At 39.0% G+C, this 24,885-nt stretch overlaps 1 pseudogene; it reads right to left on the reverse strand.

The window, feature by feature from the left end:
* Nucleotides 1–23,780: 23,780 nt before the first annotated feature.
* On the reverse strand, nucleotides 23,781–24,306 carry LOC106838372 (ferritin light chain 1 pseudogene; annotated as a pseudogene).
* Nucleotides 24,307–24,885: the final 579 nt, after the last annotated feature.

The raw sequence follows: 24,885 nt of genomic DNA on the forward strand, positions 1-24,885 counted from the left end.
CATCCTACAGGGCGGACTCCCAGAGAATGACTGAGTTAGTTTCTTCTATTTTTACCACTTACCATCCCTCCTGGTTGGAGGTTCATATCCTGATGAACATGCTCCTAACAAGATGAAAAAAGAATAGTAATTGACAAAGTGAGAGAGGAAACACACAGGTTCCATCTAGCAGATCCTACTGGTACCCCTGAGGCAAATGCCACCATTCCTATTGCTGAGCCAGCATGAGTCCCCAATGATGCTTCAAGGATACTCATACTAGAACAATTTAAGAGATGTGTTCTAGCCATCTTGAAACTGGGGGTTCCTAAACAGAAAAGTTGAATAAGATACAGGCCATTCAAAAAAAACCTGATGAGGATCCTTCTGAATTTCTAGAAAGAATCTACCAAGCCTATAGGCGTTACACAGATGCAGATCCAGAAGCTCCTGAGAACCTCAGGATAGTAAATATGACTTTCACAGGACAAAGTGCCCCATACGCTAGAAGGAAACTGCAGAAACGGGATGGGGCATTAGGTATGCATCCATCTCAGCTGGTAGACATTTCTCTTAAGGTATATAACAACAGGGAATAATGGATCAAATAGGAAGATCCCAGAAGAAATGCTGCTTTTCTGGCATCTGCTCTCAGTGGACAGAAACCAAATCATCCCAGAGGAAGACCCCGCCAACTGACGGGAGGTAAGTACCCCTTGGGAAAGAAGCAATGTGCTTATTGCAAGGAGGAGGGACATTGGAAAAAGGAATACCCCAGGAAAGATAAAAAGAGTGTGAAAGAAAAGAAAAGGGAAGCCACCCAGACGGTTTATAAAGAGGAAAACTGTGATGAGGATTGAAGGTGCCTGGGGACTCTCTTGGACACAAAACACCTTATCCCGATTTCCCCACAGAAGCCCTGGGTAACACTGACAGTGGGGAACAAATTGACTTTCTAGTTGATACTGGAACTACATATTTGGTTTTAAATGCCAAATTAGCACAAAAAAACTTCAAACTCAACCCCTGTCACAGAAGTCTCTGTAAAAATCCAAAATCTTGCTTTCCTAAAACTATTGGAATGTCACATAGGAGAGTTGACCTTAAAACACAGTTTTCTGTATAGACCAGAATGCCCTACTTCCCTGTTGGACTGAATCTCCTTTGTAAATTGGATGCACAAGTGACTTTTGCTCCAAGACAACTCGATATACGAGCGCCTCTGGAACAATCTCTGAGGTTGCAGATAGCTTTACTGGGTATCCTGGAACCAGAATCAGAACTATTGCCACTCAAAATCTATGAGAAGCCCCAATGTCTGGGTATATGGGAATCCAGGAAGAGCAAAGAATGCTCAGTCAACACATATACCCCTAAAGGAAAAGAGAAGGAAGCATAACCTGAAACAAGAGACACAAAGAGGCATCTGGCCTATTTTTAAGAAATTCCTGGAGGTAGGATTGATTAAGCCCTTCCAGTCTCCATACAACACCCCTGTTCTCCCAGTAAGGGAGCCTAATTCCAATGAATATCATTTTGTCCAGGATCTACATGCCATAAATGAAGTGGTTCAGTACTTGCACCCTGTGGTACCCAGCCCTTACACCATATTAACAAATATACCAGGAGAATATGATTGGTTCTCACCCTGGACTTAAAAGATGCATTTTTCTGCATACCATTGGCAGAGGAAGCCCAACAGTTGTTTGCTTTGAATGGCATGATCCAGATACTCAGACAACTCAACAATATTGTTGGGCAGTCCTCCCCCAGGGATTTAAAACTTCTCCCACTCTATTTGGGTAGGCCTTGGCCAAAGACCTAACATCTGGAATTACAAGAGAGACTGTTATTACAACACATGGATGACTCACTGATAGCAAGCCCCATTTATGGACAGTGTTTGACCGACACGATAAAGACTCTAAATTACCTGGCAGAATGTAGATATAAAGTCTCACAGAAGAAAGCCCAAATCTGTAAATAGAAAGTCACATACTTGAGATTTAGATATCCAAAGGCCAAAGAGAATTATTATCAGATTGGAAGAAGGCTGTAGCATGTTTAAGTCATCCCAAAACCTGCCAACAACTATGAGAGATTTTGGGAATGGCAGGCTTCTGTAGGATTTGGATTCCTAATTATGGACCCATCGCAAAACCCCTCTATGAGGCTCTGAAGAGTTGGGACTCAGAACCTTTAAACTGGACAAAAGAGTGCCATTTGGCATTTGACACTGTTAAGGCTAAACTGATTTTAGCCCCAGTCCTGGGATTGCCCAACCTGGACAAGCCCTTCAGTCTCTATGTACATGAAAGACAGGAGATAATTCTGGGAGTGTTAACTCAAAAGTTGGGAACCACCTCTAGGCCTGTAGCCTATTTTTCAAAACAGCTGGGTCAGACAGTGAAGGGCTGGCCCCCTTGCCTCCAGGAAGTAGGATCCACATGTGACATTCTTTAAGAAGTTGAAAAGTTTACTTTAGGCTGACCCACCACAGTATATGTATCCCACCACGTCCTCACATTACTGGAACAAAGAGGGGGATATTGGCTCACATCAGGAAGGATGGGCAAATACCAAACCATCCTACTGGATAACCTGAATGTGATACTACAAGTCAACTCAGCTCTGAACCTGTCCACCTTGCTCCCCAGTGAAACCTCACAAGCCTTAGAACATGACTGCTTACAGGTCATTGAGACAGTTTATTCCAGCTGGCCAGATTTAAAGGGCCAGCCATTGGAGGAACCTGACCTGGAACTCAAGGATGGTAGTAACTTCATGGACCAAGTTACGAGATGCACTGGGTACATGGTTGTGACTTTGCAGAAAATCCTGGAGGCCAAGGCCTTGCCCCCAGGGACTTCAGCACAGAAGGCTGAACTCATCACCCTCACCAGAGCTTTACTCTTGCCACGAGGGGAAAATGTAGATGTCTATACAGATTCCTGGTATGCATTTTCAGTAGTACATGCCCACGGGGCAATCTGGAACAGAAGAAGACTCCTAACAACAAACAAAAAAGAAATTAAACATGATCTAGAAATATTACAAATATTGTAAGCTATTAATGAGCCCTCTCAGGTGGCCATAATACATTGCCCTGGCCATCAAAAGGGACTGGCTGACCAAACAGCCAAAAGGGCTGCTGAGACAAAGATCCCCACCATGAAGGGTCTCTACTGCCACAGATAGATCTATCTGGATATCAGGAAAGAGATTCAGAGAAGGACTTGGACTGAGCAAAAGAATAAGGGTACAATGGTGGACACCCAGCATGCTGGAAAAGTAATATCCAAGGAATAATTCTGATCCTTGAGGCCCTCTTGTACCCCATCTTAAAATATGTATATGAGAGCACCCATTATGGAAGGATGCTACCCTATAACGGGTCCAGAGATACAACATAGGGCCTCATTTATAAAAGACTATATAGCAGGTGACCAAAAACTGAACGATTTGTGCAAAAAACAACCCCAAGACAGTCCCAAGTCCCCCTTATATAGGAGCCCAATATAAAGGGGACTGGCCTACTGAAGATTGGCAAATAGACTTACTTGGATGAAACAAGTTGCTGTAAATTTCAGGTATTTGCTAGTGTTTGTAGATACTTTTTCTGGATGGGTGGAAGCCTTTCCCACCTAGACTGAAAAGGCATCAGAAATAGCTTATGTTCTGCTAAAATAAATTATTCCTAGATTCGGCCTGCCTAACACTTCGTAGAGAGATAATGGACCTGCTTTTGTTTCACAAGTCACACAACAAGTCTCTAAGGCACTAGCCATCAAGTGGATGCTCCACTCTGCCTAGAGACCTCAATCATTGGGAAAAACAGATAACATGAACCAAACCTTAAAAAATGATGTTGCTAAGATCTGCCAGGAAACACAAGTAACTTGGGATAAGGTGTTGCTCCTTGCCCTGCTACGAATCAGAGTAGCCTCCTGAAGTAGGCTTCAATTAAGCCCCTTTGAAATTCTGTACGGTAGACCATTTCAGGCCTCCCCCCTTAGAAAAAGTTCTCCAGAAGCCTTATGGGATATAATGATCATCGATCATGTAAAGTCTCTAAATTCTGTACTAACCTCTATCATGAGTTTCCTCCAAGAGGTCAACCTATCCGTCTGATATTCCATTGCACTCTTACCAGTCAGCTGACCAAGTTCTTCTTAAAATTTGGAAAGAACAAGGTCCTAAGAACCAACTGTCTGCTAAGTGGACAGGCCCCTTTGACTTTCTTCTCCCATTCTTCCTTGAAACTTGCTGGAGTAAAACCATGGATATATCATACCCAGGTGAAACAAGCTCTACCAGAAGAGACAGTGGAGCAAACTAAGACTCCAACATAGATCTGTGAGCCCATAAAGGATTCAAGATACATATTCCATAAAGCTTCCTAATTTATCCATCTATTCTGATCTGGTCCTCTTCAGAATGTTAAACTTTCCTTTTCTGACTATGCTAAATCTCATTTTTGTGACCCCTTGTTCTAATATCTGCCTTAAGAAGCCACCTCCCTTCTTAGATGTTAATTCCTTTTCCTGCAAAACAGATCTCTCCCTGGACCCTACTTATAGTGGCCTAGGAAAACCTCCCATTCAAGTTAATTCCAAACTGGCGATCTTATGGTACAATAGGTACACCCAATCTTTGGGGGAAATTCAAACTAAAGACCCAGTTTTAGACTTGCTTATTAACTCAGATTTTATGGAGTATATTTTTAAAGCCAGAATCGGCCCAGGAAAAACATCCTGAGAGCTATTTCCAGGGAAACACTAATGGTAGGGAAATAACCAGAACTAGTACCACTGACCAATACTAGCAGTATTATGTTGCCATTGGAATTGATGATGAACACTTAGAAAGGGCATCTGATTATGATAATGAGTATCTGATTAAGCCCTGTGTCTCCTGTCATAGTTCAAAGTGCCCCGACTCCCCTGAACCATGCTTCTTTGGTTGGGTGCCACCTAAAGCCAAATCCTCTGACAGGTGATGAAACTTACATCCAGTCAGAGTGAAATGATGACCACTACTGATAACCAGCTCCCTGCCCTTCATGAGGGGTGACTTTAGGAAGCTCTCTGGGCCTCCCAGACCACCTTGTACTTAGGAGTGACAACAACACATTTGAGTCTCATATGGTGAGCTCAACATTTCTGGATTAACACACTGTACCCAAATTGCAGCAATGTGATCATGCCCCAATGGGAACAACATATCTGGTGGTTAAACCAACAATGGCCCCAATGGAAAAAAATAAGATACTCTAGAATCAATAGGGGCAGAATTAAGTATATTGGTCCAGGCAGAGGCTGCCTTTAGGGAATATCACCAAGACCAAGAAAAGGGGTATTTAAGAGAATAGGGAAAACTGGGGGGACTCTTGTTCCAAGAAGAAAGTAGATGATGGAAAGTTGCTTGGAAAACTACCCAGGCCTTAAGTAAATGGATAAACCAAACCTGGGACATTATGACACAATATGCAAAAACCCAGTTATAGGAAAATGCTGGTGGCTTAACCCAGCAAGGCCTAACAGACATGCTCCTCCAAATGGAATCAGAAGTAGCTATGAAACAATGACCAACTATTTTAAAGGTAAAAGCTCAAGAAACCCTCTTATGGGAAATGTATGGGACTCCAAATATGTAGGAAATAATTGAAGGAACTTGTAGTTTATATCGATGCTCCCTGACTGCTCTAGTACCTAGATTTGACCCAAGCCAAAGGCATGACATAATCCAACCTGTTGGGATAGGTGCCATCCATGACAACTATTGAATACTTCCCTTTGGGGACCACTCAGCTCTTTACAATAACACTAACACAACCTCTTCCCAATGGGAACCAATTTCAGTCTTAGGATGAAAGCAGCACAGTGAGTTATGATTGTGCCCACAAAAACAGTAAAACTCTGAGATTACTTTAACTTTGCCAATAGTAAGGATCCCTATCCAAAATAACATTTGGTATAGAGGATGAGGATGATTTTGCTGGGAAAGAATAGCTAACTGCTACACTGTACAATTAGCAGATTATTATTGTGACCACAGTACATTTATAATGAAACTCTTCAAATGTCTGGTGCAATATAGAAGTAATAGGAAAAGTATACCTACCTGAAATTATCAAAACCTATGGTAATACTGGTGAGGAAGATTATGTCTATTGAGAATTAGAATTAAGATCCCCAACAAAGGTCAGCTTAATGGAAAATGAGTGGCATGAGCAAAAGAAAGATCTAGTTACTGATGAAATCCAGGATGCTCTTCAATGGACAGGAATAATCAAACATTGGGTACAAGTAACCATAATTGAGGGAGGGAAAAGGATCATTCAATTAGTCCAAAAATATGCAGATATCTGTTCAGGGTTTATTGGGTAGTTATCTTGCCTATTTAATTCTGCCTTAGGTGGCAATAACATTGCAAAGTTTCCCTTCCCTATCATACTCCTAATTGTATTAGCTCTTCTCATATTTTGCTGCTATACCCAATATCAAAAAAAAAAAAACCCTAAACAACCACATGTCATATTTATCAGCCCCATAACTCCTGAATGTTTCCAATTCAAGTTTCATCAGTTCCATTCCTCTATTCCCATGAAGGCCCTTGTCAGCAGGAAGTAGCCAGATAGAAATTATGGCCATATTCCCTAAGATTATGGAATGGATAACTGACAGTGGGGAAGTGATACAAGCCTAAAGCAAGGTTGATGTGAGGGAAACCATATTGTAACTTAGAACAACCTCTAACCAACCCACTCAGCTGTATATGTTTTAACTTGCACATAGCCCAAGTGATAAATAGCTACCCTCCCGGACATATGCACACTCAGTAGATTATATAATCCCGGTTGATACCTGTACCTCCCTGTAATGATAGATATCTTTGTTCTTTTGAGTTTCTTAGGAATATGGTGACCTCCTCAGAGGAGAACATCTATGATGGCATCCAGCATTAATGACAACTGAAAGATCTGGTGTGGCATCTCCAGTCACTGATGTCAGATAGTCAACATTCCTGACCCCCTCCTTTATAGTCCACTAGCCCTATATAACTGCTTAAACTTTGTGCTTGTTTAAGATGGTCTTTAGGACAAAAGTCTGCTCTCTTCCAATTTTTTGGCTAATCAAATAAACCCCTTCCTTGACTACTGACTCATCTTGCAATTGATTGGCTGCAGGGTTGTGGTGAGCAGAGCAAGCCCTTGCTCAGTTACAAAATATCTTTAATGAGAAAGGCTGTAGTTCAAAATAGAATTGCCTTAGATATTTTAACTGCATCCCAAGGTGGTATGTGTGCAATCATTCAAACTGAGTTCTGGGTTTTTTTTTTTGCCTGATGTATCTTCCAATGTGTCATTTCTGCTAAAGCATGTGAAAAAGCAGGTGAATGCCCTAAGCAACCCTATTCTCAGTCTTGATTTTTTTAGTTGGCTCCCTTCCAGTATTGGCTCCCTTTTGTGATCTGGATTGCAATTTCTATTTCTATTACTCCTCGGAATTCTTGTGTTAGTCATAATATTCAAACAAATTACTCTTGTCTTTACTCAGTGTTGTAAGACTAGCATGCAGGCTAGAGTGATGATTGCTTAGTGACTTGAGATGGTTGATCCATCTTACAACCCTGGATGAATTTCCTTTTCTGATAAAGAATATGCCTAAAAACTCATTTTTAAACAAATCATTTTGAGGGTTGAATTATCTGTTCTATAATTGTTATAAACAATGTAACTATAGGAAGTCATGTAAAATCACATGTACAATGTTTATGTGATAATGTAAAAATAATTGACAAGTTACATAACCTATGAAATGTTTCCCTTGTTATATATAACACTATGCTTGTCCCTATATCTGAGTATTTCCTCCAAATTTGGATAAATGGGCAAATCAATAAAATAAAAGCCTAGCACTGAGGGGCATGATGGACTCAGGGCAAGCAGCAACAACCCTGGCACCAAGAGGCAATATTTGGATAACCAATGCTTTCTATCACAAGATTATTGATCAAGAGGGAAAAATGACAGGAGATTTTCACAAATTGAGGCATATGGGGCAACTAGTCAGGTTCAAAATTGATTTGGCTTGAATTAAAGAAGCCTGGCTTACGGCCTATCAAAGATACATTGTACATCTGCTTTAACCATTGAAGTAAAGAATGCACTCTCTTAAGATAAGAATGCATGCTTCCCTTCCTATGCCCTATTGGTAATGCCTAGTCCCTTTCCTGACATCAGGGTCATGTTGACCTGTTAATTTGCAACTGAATACCTCTTTTAAAACTTTGATGAATATGTATCCTGGGCATTTTTAATGTATGCTCTTTGCTCTAAAAATGTATAAGACTGTACTGAAAACCATGCTTCTCCAGAACACTTTCTTCCTTTCTGGAAAAGACCCTCCTGGAATATAATCCTCAGTTTGGCTCAAGTAAAATTCACCTTATCTCTCTTCCCTATAGAATGATTATTGGTTATTTTACATCAACATTTCTTGGCATAGTTGTGAGGATTTCAGAGAAACCCCCCTGGAGACCACCTGAAATCTTCTTTGAACCACTGCTTGGTACAGCACAGGCACACAGAGCCCCTCTGGCTTCATGGCATTCTTCAGGTGCCCCTGGTGAGTTTCTCCTGAAACCCAGACCTCCTTATTTAAATCATAGGTCATGACTTTTACTTGAGCTGTATATACATTCCTCTGTATATGATACTTTCCACCATTTTGAGAAAACTAATGAATATAATGATGTTGATTGGTTGCTCCTAATGTCACTGAACAAAATAGTGAAAGAAAAGGATGAGCTCAAGGATTCAAATTCACAGCTCAAGAGCCACATACATGACCTAAGAACTTCTATGTGTGCTGTGTAGAAGACTACTATCTCTCATAGCTGCAGAGCTGAAATTGCTTAAAATCGAATGCAGAACCTCATCCTGTCACTGGCTGAATTACAATGCAAGTTGAACTCCTAGCCTTGCAGGGTGTCTACTGTTAAAGTGAGGGCATGGGTTATGAAAGAATGAGATCCTATGAGTTGGGATGGGTACATGTGGGAAGACATTGATGAAGCTGGGGATATTGGGCCCCTAAATTCTGGTTAATCTTCTTTTCCAGTGGAAGAGACCTCCCCACCACCAGTGGAAAGTGGCCTCCTCTATTCCAGCAGAATTGGCCAACCAACCCCTAGCAGAAGTGGCCTCCTAAGCCCTCATAGAAGCAGCCTCCCCACTTCCAGTGGCAGCAGCATTCCACCCTGATTAGTATCAGCCTTTTCACCTGCAGCAGTATTAGCTTTTCCACCTCCCTCTAAGGAGATTAACCATGCATTGCCCAAGGAAACTGTAAAGGCATCCCCTAAGGCATTTTCCATTGAAGACAATGGTGATTCTCCTCAGGACCCACCCCCATCGCCACTCTTTGTTTCTAGACCTATAACTAGACTCAAGTCCCAGTATGCCCCTAAAGGTGAGATACAATGTGTGACCCCTTAGGAAGTGTATGTACTCCAAAAGAACTACTCAAATTTTCTACTTTATATGAACAAATCCTGGGAACATGTGTGGGAATGGATATGAAAGGTGTAGATAATGGTGGACAAAGTTGGATCAGCCCTGATATGGGCTCACTAAGAAGAAACTCTGTATTTAATATTGCAGCTTGGGGAGTTAGTAAGGGCCCTCACAGTTTGTTTGGTTTGTTTGGTAGAACTGAAAGGTAACCAGAATGAGTAAATTGGAAATGCTGGATATGTCTTGGTTTAACGTATAGGAAGGGATACAAAGTCTTAGGGAGATTGGAATGCTGGAGTGGATTTGTCATTTAAGGCCAACTCACCCAAATTGGGAGGGTCCAGAAAATATACCTTTCACCAATACTCTGGGGCATAAATTTATGATGGAAGCCACAGCATCCTTGAAGAGCTCTGTGGTCACTCTTTTCTGTAGGCCAGACCTCACAGTGGGAACTGCAGTCACTGAATTAGGAAACCTAAATACAATGGGAATGATTGGATCCTCAGCTGGCAGAGACCAACTAGTGGCACTCAACCAGCAGAGTTAAAGCAGCACTCACAAAAGCACATGACTTTCCCAGACCTATGGCATTGACTAATTGATCATGATGTTCCTAGAAGTAAAAGAGAAAGGAAACCTACTAAATTCTTAGCTGATCTGTCAGAGCAGAAAAGTTCTAGGTAAAGTGTACCAAAGTCTAACCTGAATCATAAAAACAGAGAGTCATAATCCCTCAATCAATTCCAAGACTTTAGCCAGTCTACAGACCCAGAAACCCTTGAATGAAAGGAAGGCCACATACCCTCAAGGAAGGAACTGGAATACTACTGAAAATTTATACTGTTAATATTTCTCTCAGCCTTCCCTAAAGGGAACTATGGCCTTTTACCAAGGTAACTGGGCATTGAGGAAAAGGAAATAAGTAGACTCTTTTGGGACAACTGGACTCTGGCTGTGAACTGATGTTGATTCCAGGAGACCCAAAATGTCACTGTGGCTCTTCAGTCAGAATAGGGTCTTATGGAGATCAGGTGATCAATGGAATTTTAGCTCAGGTCCATCTAATAGTGGATCCAGTGGGTCTCCAAACCCATCCTGTGGTTATTTTCCCAGTTCCAAAATTCATAATTGGAATAGACATACTTAGCAGCTGGTAGAATCCCCACATTAGTTCCACCGATCTGTGGAGTGAGGGCTATTATGATGCAACATCACATTCCCATTCAACTCTTCTATTTGGCTTGTGCAGAAGACAGATGGATCTTGGAGAACGACAACGGATTATGATAAGCTTAATCAGGTGGCAACTCCAACTGCAGCTGCTATACCAGATGTAGTTTCATTTCTTGAACAAATTAAAACATCCCCTGGTACCTGGTATGCAGCTATTGATCTGGCACATGCCTTTTTCCCCATCCTTGTCCATAAGATCCACCAGAAGCGTTTTACGTTCAGCTGACAAGGCCAGAAATACACTTACACTGTCCTATCTCAGGAATATATAAATTCTACAGCCCTATGTGATAATTATTTCTCAGGAATCTTGATCACTTTTCCCTTCCACACGATATTACTCTGTTTCGTTAAGTTGATGATATTATCCTAGACATGATGTATACATGATCACTAGATTGGACCTGGCGGGCAAGAAGAAGCAACTACACTAGACTAGTCAGTAAGACATTTGTGTGTCAGAAGGTGGGTAATAAAACTGACTAAAATTCAAGTGATCTCTATCTCAGTGAAATTTCTAGGGGTCTTGTGATATAAGACATGTTGAAATACCCCTTCTAAGGTGAAGGATAAGTTGTTGCATCTGTCCCCTCCTACAACCAAGAAAGACGCACAACACCTAGTGAGCTTCTTTGGATCGTGGATGCAACATATTCTTTCCTCATTTGAGTGTATTCTCTGGCCCATTTACCAAGCAAACCAAAAAGCTGCTAGTTTTGAATGGGGCCCTGAACAAGAGAAAGCTCTGCAACAGGTCTAGGCTACAGTGCAAACTGCTTTGCTACTTGGACTATATGATCCTGCATATTCAATGGTGCTTAAAGTATCAATGGAAGTTAGAGATCCTGTTTAGAGCCTTTGAGAGGCCTCTATAAGTGAATGCTTAAAGGCACAGGTCTTTAGGATTTTGGAGCAAGACCCTACCATGATCTGGAGATAGCTATTCTCCTTTTGAGAGATAGCTCTTGGCCTACTGCTGGGCCTTAGTAGAAACTAAATGCTTTGCCATAGGCCACCAAGTTATCACGTGACCTGAGCTTCCCATCATGAACTGAGTATTATCTAACCCATCAAGCCATAAAGTTGGGTATGCACAGCAACACATCATCATTAAATGGAAGTGGTATATACATGATTTGGCCCAAGTAGGACTTAAAGGCACAAGTAAGTGATGTGAAGAAGTGGCCCAAATGCTCATGATCTCCACTCCTCTTATAACACCTTCTCTCTCCAAGCCTGCACCTTAGGGCCTCATGGGGAGTTCTATATGATCAGTTGACAGAAAAAGAGAAGACTTGGGCCTGCTTTACAGATGGTTCTGCACAATATAATGGTACCACCCAAAAGTGGACAGATGCAGCACTAAAGGCCCTCTCTGAGACATCTTTGAAGGACAGTGGTAAAGGGAAATTCTCCCAGTGCATGGAATTTCAGACAGTGTACCTGGTTGTCCACTTTGCTTGGAAAGAGTAATGGCCAGATGTGTGGTTATATACCAATTGATTAGCCATAGCCAATCATTTGTCTGGATGCTCTGGGACTTGGAAGGAATGTAATTGGAAAATTGACAACAAAGGCATTTGGGGAAGAGATATGTGGATAGACCTCTCTGAATGGGAAAAAAAGGCAAAGATATTTGTGAATGTTCATATGAATGCTCGCCAAAGGGTCACTTTAGCAAAGCAGGATTTTAATAATCAAGTGGATAGGATGACCCTTTCCCTGGATACCAGTCAGCCTCTTTCCATATCAACCCGTGTCATCACCCTATGTGCTCCACAATCATGGTATACTGCATGGCATTGCTGCTGATCAAGGAACTCACTTCACAGCAAAACAAGTGTTGTAATGAGCTCATGCTCATGGAATTCACTAGTCTTACCATGTTCCCTGCCATCCTGAAGCAGCTGGCTTCGTGGAACAGTGGAATGGCTTCTGAAGACTCAATTACAGTGCCAGCTAGGTGGCAATACTTTGTAGAGCCATGGTAATATTCTCCAGAAGGCTAGGTATGCTCTGAATTAGCTTTCAATATATAGTGCTGTTTCTCCTATAGCCAGAATTCATGGATCCAAGAATCAAGCTGTAAAAATGGGAGTGGCAACACTCACTATTTCCCCTAGTGACCCACTAGCAAGATTTTTGATTCCCATTATCATGATGTTGTGCTTTGTTGGCCTAGAGATCTTATTTCCAGATGGAGAATGGTTCCACCATTAGACACAATGATTCCATTGAAAAGGAAGTTAAGACTGCCACCTAGCCACTTTGTGCTTCTCATGCCTCTGAATCAACAGGCAAAGAAGAGAATTACAGGGTTAGCTGGGGTATTTGATCCTGACTGCCAAGGGGAAATTGGGCTACTACCCCACAATGGAGGTAATGAGGAATATGTCTGGAGTATAGGAGATTCCTTAAGGCATCTCTGTTATATCATGCTCTGTGATTAAGATCAATGGAAAACCACAACAATCCAATCCAGGAAGGATTAGTAATGGCCCAGACCTCTCAGAAATGAAGGTTTGAATCATCCCACCACGTAAAGAACCCTGATCAGCTGAGGTACTTGCTCAAGACAAAGGGAATATAGAATGAATAGTAGAAGGTAGTTATAAATACTAGCTATGACCACTAATCAGTGACAGAAATGAGGATTGTAATTGTCATGATTATTTCCTCCTTACTTTGCTATGAATGCATTTGTATATGTGTGTGTGTGTATATGTAAGGTGTATTGATTTTATATCATGGTATTTAAGTATTGTTAATTTTCCATCATAGTATTTAAGTCGTGGGATATCAAGAAGAGTAAATATCACTCAAGGACTTCACCTTCTCTGTAAGGCAGGGGGGTCAATGTGTTTTTGGTTATATGCAGGAAAATTTTATCATGTTAGGAAGAATTATGAGCTTGTTATTGTCTTTATTTGGTGATTAAATATGTTTTAAGGAGATGCATATGGGTGCCAAATTGATAAGGAGTGGACTTTTGACAGTTAATTTTATGTGTCAACTTGAGTGGACAAAGGGGTGCCCAGATTAAACATTATTTCTGGGTGTGTCTGGATGAGATTAACATTTGACTCAGTAAATTTATCATCATCCTCAATATGGATAGGAATCATCTAATCCCTTGAGGGCCTAAATAGAAAAAAAAGGCAGAAGAAGGATGAATTTGCTTGGACGTATCATCTCATCTTCTCCTCCCCTGGACTTGGATTTACACTGTTGGCTCCCCTGGTTTTTAGGCCTTCACGCTCAGAATGAATTACACTGCTGGCTTTCCTGGGTCTTCAGCTTGCAGATGGCAGATTATGGGACTTCTCACCCTCCATGACATAACTATGTAAACCACTTCCTCATAATAACTCTCTTCCTGTATATATATATCCCACTAGGATGGCTATAATTAAATCAACAGATATTATTGAGTGTTGGTGAGGATGTGGAGAAATTGGAACCTTCATACAATTGTGGTGGGAAGATAAAATGGTACAGCTGTTTTGGAAAACTGATGATTGCTCAATAATCTAAACATAGAGTTACCCAATAGTTTCACTCCTAGATATATACCCCAAAGAATTGAAAATATATGTCAACTCAAAAAATTGTACTTGAATTTTTTTTATCAACATTAATCATAATAGCCCCAAAGTGGAACCAACTCAAATGTCCATCAACTGGCGAATGGATAAACAAAATGTGGCATATCCACACAATAAAATATTATTCCACAATTAAAAGGGAAGAAGTGCTGATACCTGCCACCACATAGATGAGACTTGAAATCATCATGCTAAGTGGAGGAATCCATTCACAAAACACCACAAGTGTGATTCCATTGATATGAAATGTCCATCTATTGAGACAGGAAGTAGAATAGTGGTTGCCCAAGACTGGGGGACTTGAGGGCAAATGGGGAGAGACTGCTAATGGGTGCAGGATTTTGAGGGAGTGATGAAGTGTTCTAAAATTGATTATGGCTATGGTTGCATAATTCTGTGAATATACTAAAAACCGTTCAATTGTATACTTTAAATCGGCGAAATGTATGGTATTGAATAAAATAATTAAAATAAAGATTAAATGGATAGATAAATAAAATAGGTAAATAATAAAAATTAAAAATGAATGGATAGCTAGATATTCAAATAAGGAATACATTTGCTGCAGTATATGGGGAGCAAGTGGCTACTAAAGGAAATAGGCTATGACAAAGCCTTTGAAAGAGAAGGATGTTCTTACTAGCTTTAACACACTAAATAATGACTAACTTGGGAACTAATAATGCCCTCTTTAAAGGAATAGCAAAATTAACTTTAAGGAGGTATTAATATTACCCTGTTATTCCCTGTTCTCTAGAGCACATTTTCCGGTAATTCTTTTCTAGTTTGTTTTAATAGTATAAACATATTTAACCAGATCATTCATAATCATAGACTATATAATACAAAGACTATATAATCCTTACAACTCTCCTCCTCAACATACCCAAAGAAAAACAATTTTGTTTTGGACCATCTTTGTTAATTAGCCCTATTGAATTATGATTCTATTTCAGTCTTTTATTGCTGTAATAATTTATAAGGGAGTGTTCCAAGTTGAAGTTATTTTTAAAAATAACGTTTTAACTGCTTTTTTTAGTATACCTCATCTTTCTCTAGACTCACTGTATTTTGTTGCCCTCTAGCATGTTATTACCTACAGCTCTACTTACAAATTATAAAGTTAAATGAAGCAGAATCTCTTAAAATCAATCAACTGCTTCATGGACATTAGCATTACAACTACCCTACCTAACAAATTAAAAGATTTAGAACACTAAAATGCCATATGGGCACAGAGTAGTGCCAGTGTACAAATCATCCATAGCTAAGCTATCTTCCTGAAATGGCTCTGCTACCACCCAAGGCCTCCATGGTATTCCTGGAGGCATAAGAACACAGGGAGTGAGTCTACAATCATGGCAAGAGTCTTTGGAAAATCTGTATGCTTCATGGTTTACTCACAAACTCATTCTCTTTCCTTAGGCCATTCCAAGCCTTCATATTTTGAAGTTAGGGGACCCATCTTTCATGATTATGTTCCTATATTTATTCAATGAGTAAGAGATGCTTCAGTTCCATCATAATCCCTCAGATAACTAGTGCAAACATAAATAAGAAGTGGACCTTTCCTCTCCGTGCCCTCTCTGGCAGAAGCAAGCCGTAGCAAGTGTCTTAAAACCCAGTCATCCAAACGATCACCCTTCAGCGATACATTTTGGGTTAATTTCACTCAGAGATCATTCTTTCCCCATTTGACTGTCAAGTTTACCTTTTACTTAATTCCTTTTTTATATCAGAAGACTGGTATACTAAGAACCTATGTTTACCTAATTCATCTTTACAATGATAAAAACCAGTTAATGCCAAAGAGGAACACTCAGTGAAGTATGCTATCATGTTTACCTTCTCTAGACATGAACATTTTTGAGAAGTAAATTAAAGTAATGCTACCTGTGCCACTCATCGTCACCCATCCACTAGAACATAGCGGGGTTGGAAGGATATATTCTGTTTTTTTCTTTTTTACATAGACCTGCACACTTTTCCTTCATTCTCTCCTGTGTGCCTTCCACTGCTGCTTCAAAGAGTAACAGCATATAAACATTTTAAAATTTATTTTTGGACATTATTTTTTTGACAGGAACACTACATCCTGGAATGTCAGTTCTTTGAGGAAGAGATTGGTGGGTTTTTTTTCCTAGAGATTGGCAACTGAGCTAACATCTGTTGTCAATCTTCTTTATTTTCCTTCTTCTTCTTCCCAAAGCTCCCCATTACATCTTTGTATATTCTAGTTGCAGGTCCTTCTGGTTGTGTTATAGGGGATGCCACTTCAGCATGGCTTGATGAGTGGTGCCATGTCTGTGCCCAGGACCTGAACCAGCAAAACCATGGGCCGCTGAAGCGGAGCACAGGAACTTAACCACTGGGCCACAGGGCTGGCCCCAGAATGGGTTTTGGGACTGAAATCTATAGACTTCTCTAAGTACCAGGTCTCTAGTGGCTTCTCAGCTATTACTAAAAATTATTAGGCCCTAGAAATGTTTAATAATTACCTGTTGCTATTTCTTAAGGATAGCAGATGAGTGAAGATTGCTGAGGTGAGAAACAGACACACAAAAAACCTAAATAGCCTAGAGCCCTCTATTCACTGCAGCCTTTAGATAACTTCTCATTTATAAAGAGGAAAACAAAAGTTTAAAAAAGCAAAAAGAAAGAAAAAGTGCAATTCAAATACAGAGTGACAAAGAAAGCACCTCGAAGATGCCTCCTTCATCTGAACATTTCTCAGTTGCTATTTTATCCTTTAAAAGTACTCCGTTGTTTCAAAGTCAGTCACATTTATCTGTGCCTCCTCTCCTCTTTTTGATATGCGTCTCCTTAGGGCATTGGACAATGTTGACTACATTCTTTTTTTTTTTTTTGGAAGGAACATCGGCCTCTGAGCCATCATCTGTTGCCAATCTTCCTCTATGTGCTTGAGGAAGATTGTCACTGAGCTAACATCTGTGCCACTCTTCCTCTATTTTATGTAGGGTGCTGCCACACTGTGGCCTGAGGAGCAGTGCTAGGTCTGCACCGGGATCTGAATCTGTGAACCCTGGGCCACTGAAGCAGAGCATGCGAACTTAACCCCTATGCCCCTGGGCCAACCCCTACATTCCTTTTTTTTAAAAAAAAAATATTTTATTGTGGTTACATTGGCTTATAACATTGTGTAAATTTCAGGTGTGCCTTATTATATATCAGTTTCTATATAGACTGCATCATGTTCACCACCAATAGTCTACTTTTAATCCGTCACTATGCATATGTGCTACATTCTTTTTAGCTCTGCAGAACATTGGACAGTATCATTCACGAAGTCAGAGCAGTTAATAAACCCTTCTTTATGCTTTCCTGGGAACTAGATGGAAGTGTTCTAAGTAAGGGAATAGCAGTTAAAAAGTGGTTACCTAGTGCATTGCTTTTTGTATTTTAGTATCAAGTACCTTAATCCTGTAAAATCATATTGCAAGTCTTGAGTAAAGTAGCCATGGTAGTATTTCATAATCCCAATCATGTACCAGAACATCCTCAAGGGGCAAATTATTATAGTTATCTCCTCAATATTTGCTTGTGTGAAACAATTATTAACACCTTTTATAGATAACCTAGTCTGGAGAGACTGTAGTGAGAATACTAAATCTCTACGTTAAAAGCACAAAACTTTATCAGTTTGTATGGTAATCTGTGTTTGCTCTTTGATGCTTGTTTCTCAATAAATCTATGAAGATACTCGCCAAGGATTTCTGACAAGTTAGAGTAAATTAAAGGGGATGCAGTGCAAATTATAAGAATTCAATACAGTAACAATAAGGAAATATAATGGATTGTTAGTTAGGGAATGACGTAAAGAGAAATAATCTAAATAAGGCCTATATTATATTTGTTAGCTGACTTACTGAATAGACTAAAGTGCACCTGATATGTACTACCACTCAATTTATTTTCATAGGCATTGAGGAGGTATGTTTATTCACCTTCAATAGTATGTAAACTATTGTACAGAGCCGAAAGATAAAATTATTCCCAAAGTCATAAACTGATTTTATCATATTTATAATGTTTCCAATTTTTGACCTATTTTCCTGGTTGCATTTCAGTTTGTCAACAGCAGTCTCTAAAGTTCATATACATAATGGAAAGCATGCAAGTAATTTGGGGACATGTTTTTACCCCAGCTTTCTCTTATCACTGCAGCACACAGTTAATTGTACTCTATCAACAACTTAAAAAAAAATCAAAACATGTTTCACATTACAACTGATTGTAATTGTTATACTTCATAAATACAGCATGATCTGTAACTTCAGGGGAACCTTTTCTAAAATGAATTGCCTTTTAAATAGCTTAATCTTTAAATCAGTTTTCTTTTAACTTTTTTTTAAAGAAGATTAGCCCTGAGCTAACATCTGCTGCAAATCCTCCTCTTTTTGCTGAGGAAGACTGGCCCTGAGCCAACACCCATGCCCATCTTCCTCTACTTTATATGTGGGACACCTGCCACAGCATGACTTGCCAAGCGGTACTATGTCCTCACCAGGTATCCGAACCAGTGAACCCTGGGCCACCGAAGCAGAATGTGCAAACTTAACCACTGCGCCACCAGGCTGACCCCTGGAAACACTTTTGAATATACTTTTTCAATATTTTATATTTACCATATTGTTTCTCAGGGCATTTCTTTTGATATAGGATAAATATTCAATATATAATGTACTGTGTGTTTCTATATAATTTTCCAAAATGTAAAAACGTACAGTCAAACTAAACTAGTGGGCATGTAAAGGAAGAGGGCATTTAAATACTCAGTTAGCTGAGTAAGTGCTTTGGTTCAAAACCTTCTGGCTAATTTGGAGATATAAACACCACAGTTTATACTCCTAAAAAAGAGAAGGTTAGTAAACTGGTACTATTATCTGTATTCTCTTGAACAAGTTGGAGAATGAATTTATAAATGGGTGAATATGTAATGCAAGTTTTAGAATTAGTCCTAAAGATGATACTAAAAGGTAATATTAAATTTATACCCATTTTGAAAATAGTTTGTTGATATTTCAGACTTGAATAATGGCGATTATAGAAATATAAGTTTAAAGTTGGGAAGTAATAGTAAATTTAGTGCAACAAGTGGGCAATTTGTGATTCAATCTTAAAAGTAAGATTCCAATTTAGGAGTCAATTACTGTGTATTAAGCCAGGCACAGTGCAACTAAAATGGCCTTTAAAATCAACAAAATGACAAAACCTACTCTCCTCTTTATGATCCCCTCTATTGTCAATGATAGCTATCTCTCAGAAGTCTAAACTAGTGTGGAGAATCCAAGATTCAGAAAAGCAAACTTGGAATATAACATAGAAATTATTTATATTGGATTTTGTGATTCAGTCATAGTCAGTCAGTCAGCCAGTTAAGTATGTACACGCTCACATTGACACATATTTCCTCTGTAACATTTACTCTCTCACTTTGGTCCTTTCCTATTATTGTTGCTTTGGGCCCCAATTGAATAATGAAAGAAATAAGTTAAGAGAAAACACACAGAAAGGATAAACAACACAAAGTTGACTACAATTTGATTATTTTTAAAAACTATATTGTTTTAATGCACTGAGTCTCTGTGTTCAAGGAAAATAGACATAAATTGGTGCTATTTTTTGATTCATTAAATCAAGGAAATATAAAGCTAGAAGTAACAGTGGAAATCATTTAATCCAGACCCCTTATAGGTTTACAGATAAAGAAAATGAGGCCAAAATTCTTGAGTGCTCAAAATCACACGTATAATTATTAATATTGGCAGAACGCAGACAAAAAAAGTTTCACTGACTATACAAAATTAATTCAACACATACATTTTCACTTTTGTCAGTAGTAACTGGTATGACTCTGAAAGGAATTAAATACTGTACTCTGAGACAGTAGAAACATAGATTGTAAACTGCTGTACAACGATGACCAATGCTAATCTGTTCAATAAAGTAATCTCCTAAGCATGTAGAATAAAACAAGGGTATACCAAAGTCTTTCATAAAGATAATATTGTGGATACAAGTTTACTTGAAAATATAAATAAAAGTGTCATAGTTTTTAATATAAATTTATGATAAAGGATGGATCTTTTTTACCCTCAATTTTAGGAACAAATATTTGCATGATGACATTTTTGTTTTATTTGTTATTATAAAATAATATATATTTTGTATATGTATTTAAAATGTTTAGAAGGATACACAGGAAACCTTACAGTAAGAACTTCTGAGAAGTAGCAGGATGTGGAGTAGAAAGGAAACTTTTCCTCTTCTATTTTAATATTCTGAACTGTTCAAAATATTTTTTAACAGTAAGCCTGTTTGCTCTTTTAATGTGAAAAAATATTTAAAAACTATTTGGAAAACAGATAAATTCCACCATTCAGAATCACCGCTTTTAATATTTTGCCATATTTCTTTCCAACCTGACATTTTGCCATATTCATATCCAAAAATGGCTCATTTCTGCTTTTTTTCACTTAAAATTGTAACATAAATGTTTACTCATGTATTAAAAGCTATTTGTTAAATATCTTAATAGCTGTGTAGAATTACATTGTTTGGGTGTATAATAACTACTTTAACAATTCCCTTAATACTCTATATTTGGTTTCTCTCTCCCTCTTCATCATCGTAACTAAAGCAGCATTAAACATCTTTGTGCACAATTAGGATTATGTCCTTAGGATAGATTCATAAAACTGGAATTTCTGGGTGAAAAAGTATGAACATTTTTAAAGACCCTCCAAAAATAATGTTAAATTACTTTTCAGAAACGCACTAATTTATACTCCCAATAATTTTTTCTGCATGTGTGAGGAAGATTGGCCCTGAGCTACCATCTGTTGCCAATCTTCCCCTTTTTTGCTTGAGGAAGATTGTCCCTGAGCTAACATCTATGCCAATCTTCCTCTATTTTGCATGTGGGATGCTGCCACAGCATGGGTGGCTTGATGAGCCATGTGTAGGTCTGCATCCAGGATCCAAGCCCACTAACCCTGGGCCGTGGAAGCGGAGTGCATGAACTTCACCACCATGCCACTGGGCCACCCCTACTCCCACTAATTTTAATATTTCTTCCAGCAGTGTATAAAAGTGCCTGTATCACCAAACCCTTATGTGTGTGTGTGTATATATATATATATATATATATGTATATTGCTAATTTGTTAATTGAAATCGTTACTGTTTATTTTTAGTTGAAATTCTTTGGTTTAATGAAATTAAACATTTGCTACTTATTTATTAGCCATTTATATTTCATCTTCTGTGAATTGTCTGAATCACCTATGTCCTTCACCCCTTTATCTACTAGATCTTTGCTATTTTTCTTATCAATTTGTGTGAACTACCTATATACTAAGAATATAACCATTTTTTGTCATATTTGCTGCAAGTCTTTTCCAATTTTGTTCTTTTTAAAAATTGATTTATGTTGTTTTTAAGGGTGGACAGTTTATTTTTTATTTATTTATTCTTTTGAGGAAGATTAGCCCCTGAGCTAACATCTGCTACCAATCCTCCTCTTTTTGCTGAGGAAGACTGGCCCTGAGCTAACATCTGTGCCCATCTTTCTCTACTTTATATGTGGGATGCCTACCACAGCATGGCTTGCCGAGCGGTGCATAGGTCCACACCCGGGATCCTGAACCAGCGAACCCTGGGCCTCCGAAGAGGAACGTGCGAACTTAAACGCTGCGCCACCGGCCGGCCCCCAAGGTGAACAGTTTAAAAGTCAAATTTATCCATTTCTTTTCTTTCATGATTTATTTCCCATTGTTCTTAAACTTAGAAATTAATCCTTCATCTTGAGATTGCATAATCAACCTTTCTTTTCCACTAGTTTTATTTTTTTTTATAATTTGATTTTTTTCATGTAACTACTTTTTTTTCAACTGGAACTCATTTTGTTTGATGTGAGAGGACTGTTTACAAAATAGCTAACCAGTCGTTCTAGCATTATTTATTGAATATCTTTACTTTCACAATTGTATCTTATTGCCTTTATCATCTATTAAAATGTTATAATAAAGTGTATTTCTTTGCTATATGTTCTATTCCATTAATCTTTTCATTCTTCTGCCAATATCAAGTTGATTTAGTTGTTTTAGATTATATTAAAATATAACCTAATTGTATTAGTTATACTAAACTAGCCTGCACACACATCATTTTTTCTGTTTTCCATTTTTAAGCTAATATCTCCTATTTATTTTTTCAGAGGAACTTCAAAAAATTCTGTCACACTTTCCCTCTTTACTCACAAATTTTACTTTGGGATATTGACTGCAATTGTTGTGTTATGTATGTCATTTTTCTTGACTCACACTATTACACATTCATACATCTTAGTAAAGTTTCCTTTATAAAGAGTCTACATAGTCTCTGTTAAATTATTCGCTCTATAATCTTAATTTCTCTGGAATCCAGATAAATAGTACATTTTGTTTTATACTTATTATGTGTTAAGCATTGGGCTAGATCTACATATGTATTATCAGGAGTACTCACAAGAACCCTGCAAAGTAGAGGTTTATCATCCCCATTTTAGGGACAAGGAAATGAAGACTCCAAGAGGTTTAATGGCTTATCCAAGGCTGCAAAGCTATTAAATATCAGGGTTCTCTTGATTAAGTATTTTATTTTCTTTCATTGTGAAAGACTTCTTCCCCTCTTCCCCCCACCGCACACACTTTATATTGGTTTAATTGGCTATTGCTGGAAACTAGAAAATCTCCTTAAAGTATATATATGTGTGGAATACTACTCAGGCAGAAAAAAGAGGAAATTGTGCCATTTGCAACAACATGGGTGGATCTTGAGGGTATTATGCTAAGAGAAATAAATCAGAGAAAGGCAAATACCATATTATTTCACTCATATGTGAAAGATAAACAAACACATAGATAAGGAGAATAGATTGGTGGTTATCAGAGGGGAACGGGGGGGAGGGCAAAAAGGGTAAAGGGGCTCATATGTATGTTGACTAGATGGAAACTAGACTTTTGGTGGTGAACATGATGCAGCCTTACAGAAGCTGAAATATAATGATGTGCACCCAAAATTTATACAACGTTCTAAACCAATGTGACCTCCATAAAATAATTAAAAAAATAAAATATATATCTTTCATCCAGCCTATCTGTATTTATGTTTTTCTATCACCAATCTATATCTATAGCTATGTCTATTTCTATATCTATATCTATGTCTACATCTAACTATATGCATGTACGTGTTTATTTATTTTTGGTAGCAAAAGGTTTACAATTTCCACTTGGCCATGACCTGAGAGAGGGTTCTTGGGTGGTTAATAAGCTGTGTTATGCTGGAGGAAGAGGCGCTAGCAGAACCTAGTTCAGGAGAATTAGGTGGTGGCTGTAGTGGGGTGGGTATCACAGGCTACTGGGCTTGGGAGGCTTCTAGTTGTCTTGCTTGAAGGTGAGTTTTTCCAAGAGGTTCTCAATTAGACAGGCTTGGGACTGACCAGACTGTGGAGGTTGATCAGGTGGTGGTGCATCTTCTTGATGAGTTTCACCTCCTTTTAGGAAGTAGTCTTCCAGGAAGTCACAGAGATGAGGGTCTGTGGGGTTCAAGAACCCAGGATATGCTGATCCAGCAGGGCCTGCTTCAGGTTCTTCTCCAGGCCACGGCAGCCTCCTGGACATCCAGGGTACAACGTCACTCATGTTGGGATGGCTTTTTCACATCCTGGAAGAGGGCTTGGCCACCACACTGGCTTTGTAGCTTTAAGAGACACTTCGGGCTCTCATGCTTCTCCACTAACTCGTGGAAGAATTGGTCCACGCTCTCCCCCATCACATCTTCACCATCAAAAGAGAAGTCCAGAGAGAGGTAGGTATAGGAAGCCAGTAGGTGCAGGTTGGCCAGTCAGATGACAGCAGCTTTGACCTTGGTGGCATACTTCTGGAAAATCTGGGAACTCATTGTTGGTCAGTGACATGGAGCTAACCACAAAAAAATGGTGTTAGCTGCTCCGGAAAGCAGGAGATGGCTGAGAAGATTGTTCCAGAGGCTACGGCTGGGAAGAAGGTTGGAGAGTGTTTCAAGAGTGTTGGAGGCTGGAAGTGGGGAGTCCTCTGGTCTGTTGAAGCTAGAGACAGATCCGAGGACTGCCTAGTAGTGCAGTGCCTATATATATATATATTTTTTTTTTCTTGGTGAGGAAGATTGGCCCCAAGCTAACATCTGCTGCCAATCTTCCTCCTTTTGCTTGAGGAAGATTGTCACTGAGCTAACATCTGTGCCAGTCTTCCTCCATTTGTATGTGGGATGCTGCCACAGGATGGCTTGATAAGCGATGTGTAGGTCTGCACCCGGGATCCAAACCTGTGAACCCCAGGTTGCTGAAGCAGAGTGTGTGGACTTAACCACTACACCACTGGGCTGGCTCCTATATATATATATAAAATATATATATATATATAAAATATATATATATATATAAAATATATATATATATATTTTAAATTCTAACCTCTTTATTAATTCTGATGCAGTATAGTG

Source organism: Equus asinus, chromosome X (genome assembly GCF_041296235.1).
Source record: "Equus asinus isolate D_3611 breed Donkey chromosome X, EquAss-T2T_v2, whole genome shotgun sequence".
Lineage (NCBI taxonomy): Eukaryota > Metazoa > Chordata > Mammalia > Perissodactyla > Equidae > Equus > Equus asinus.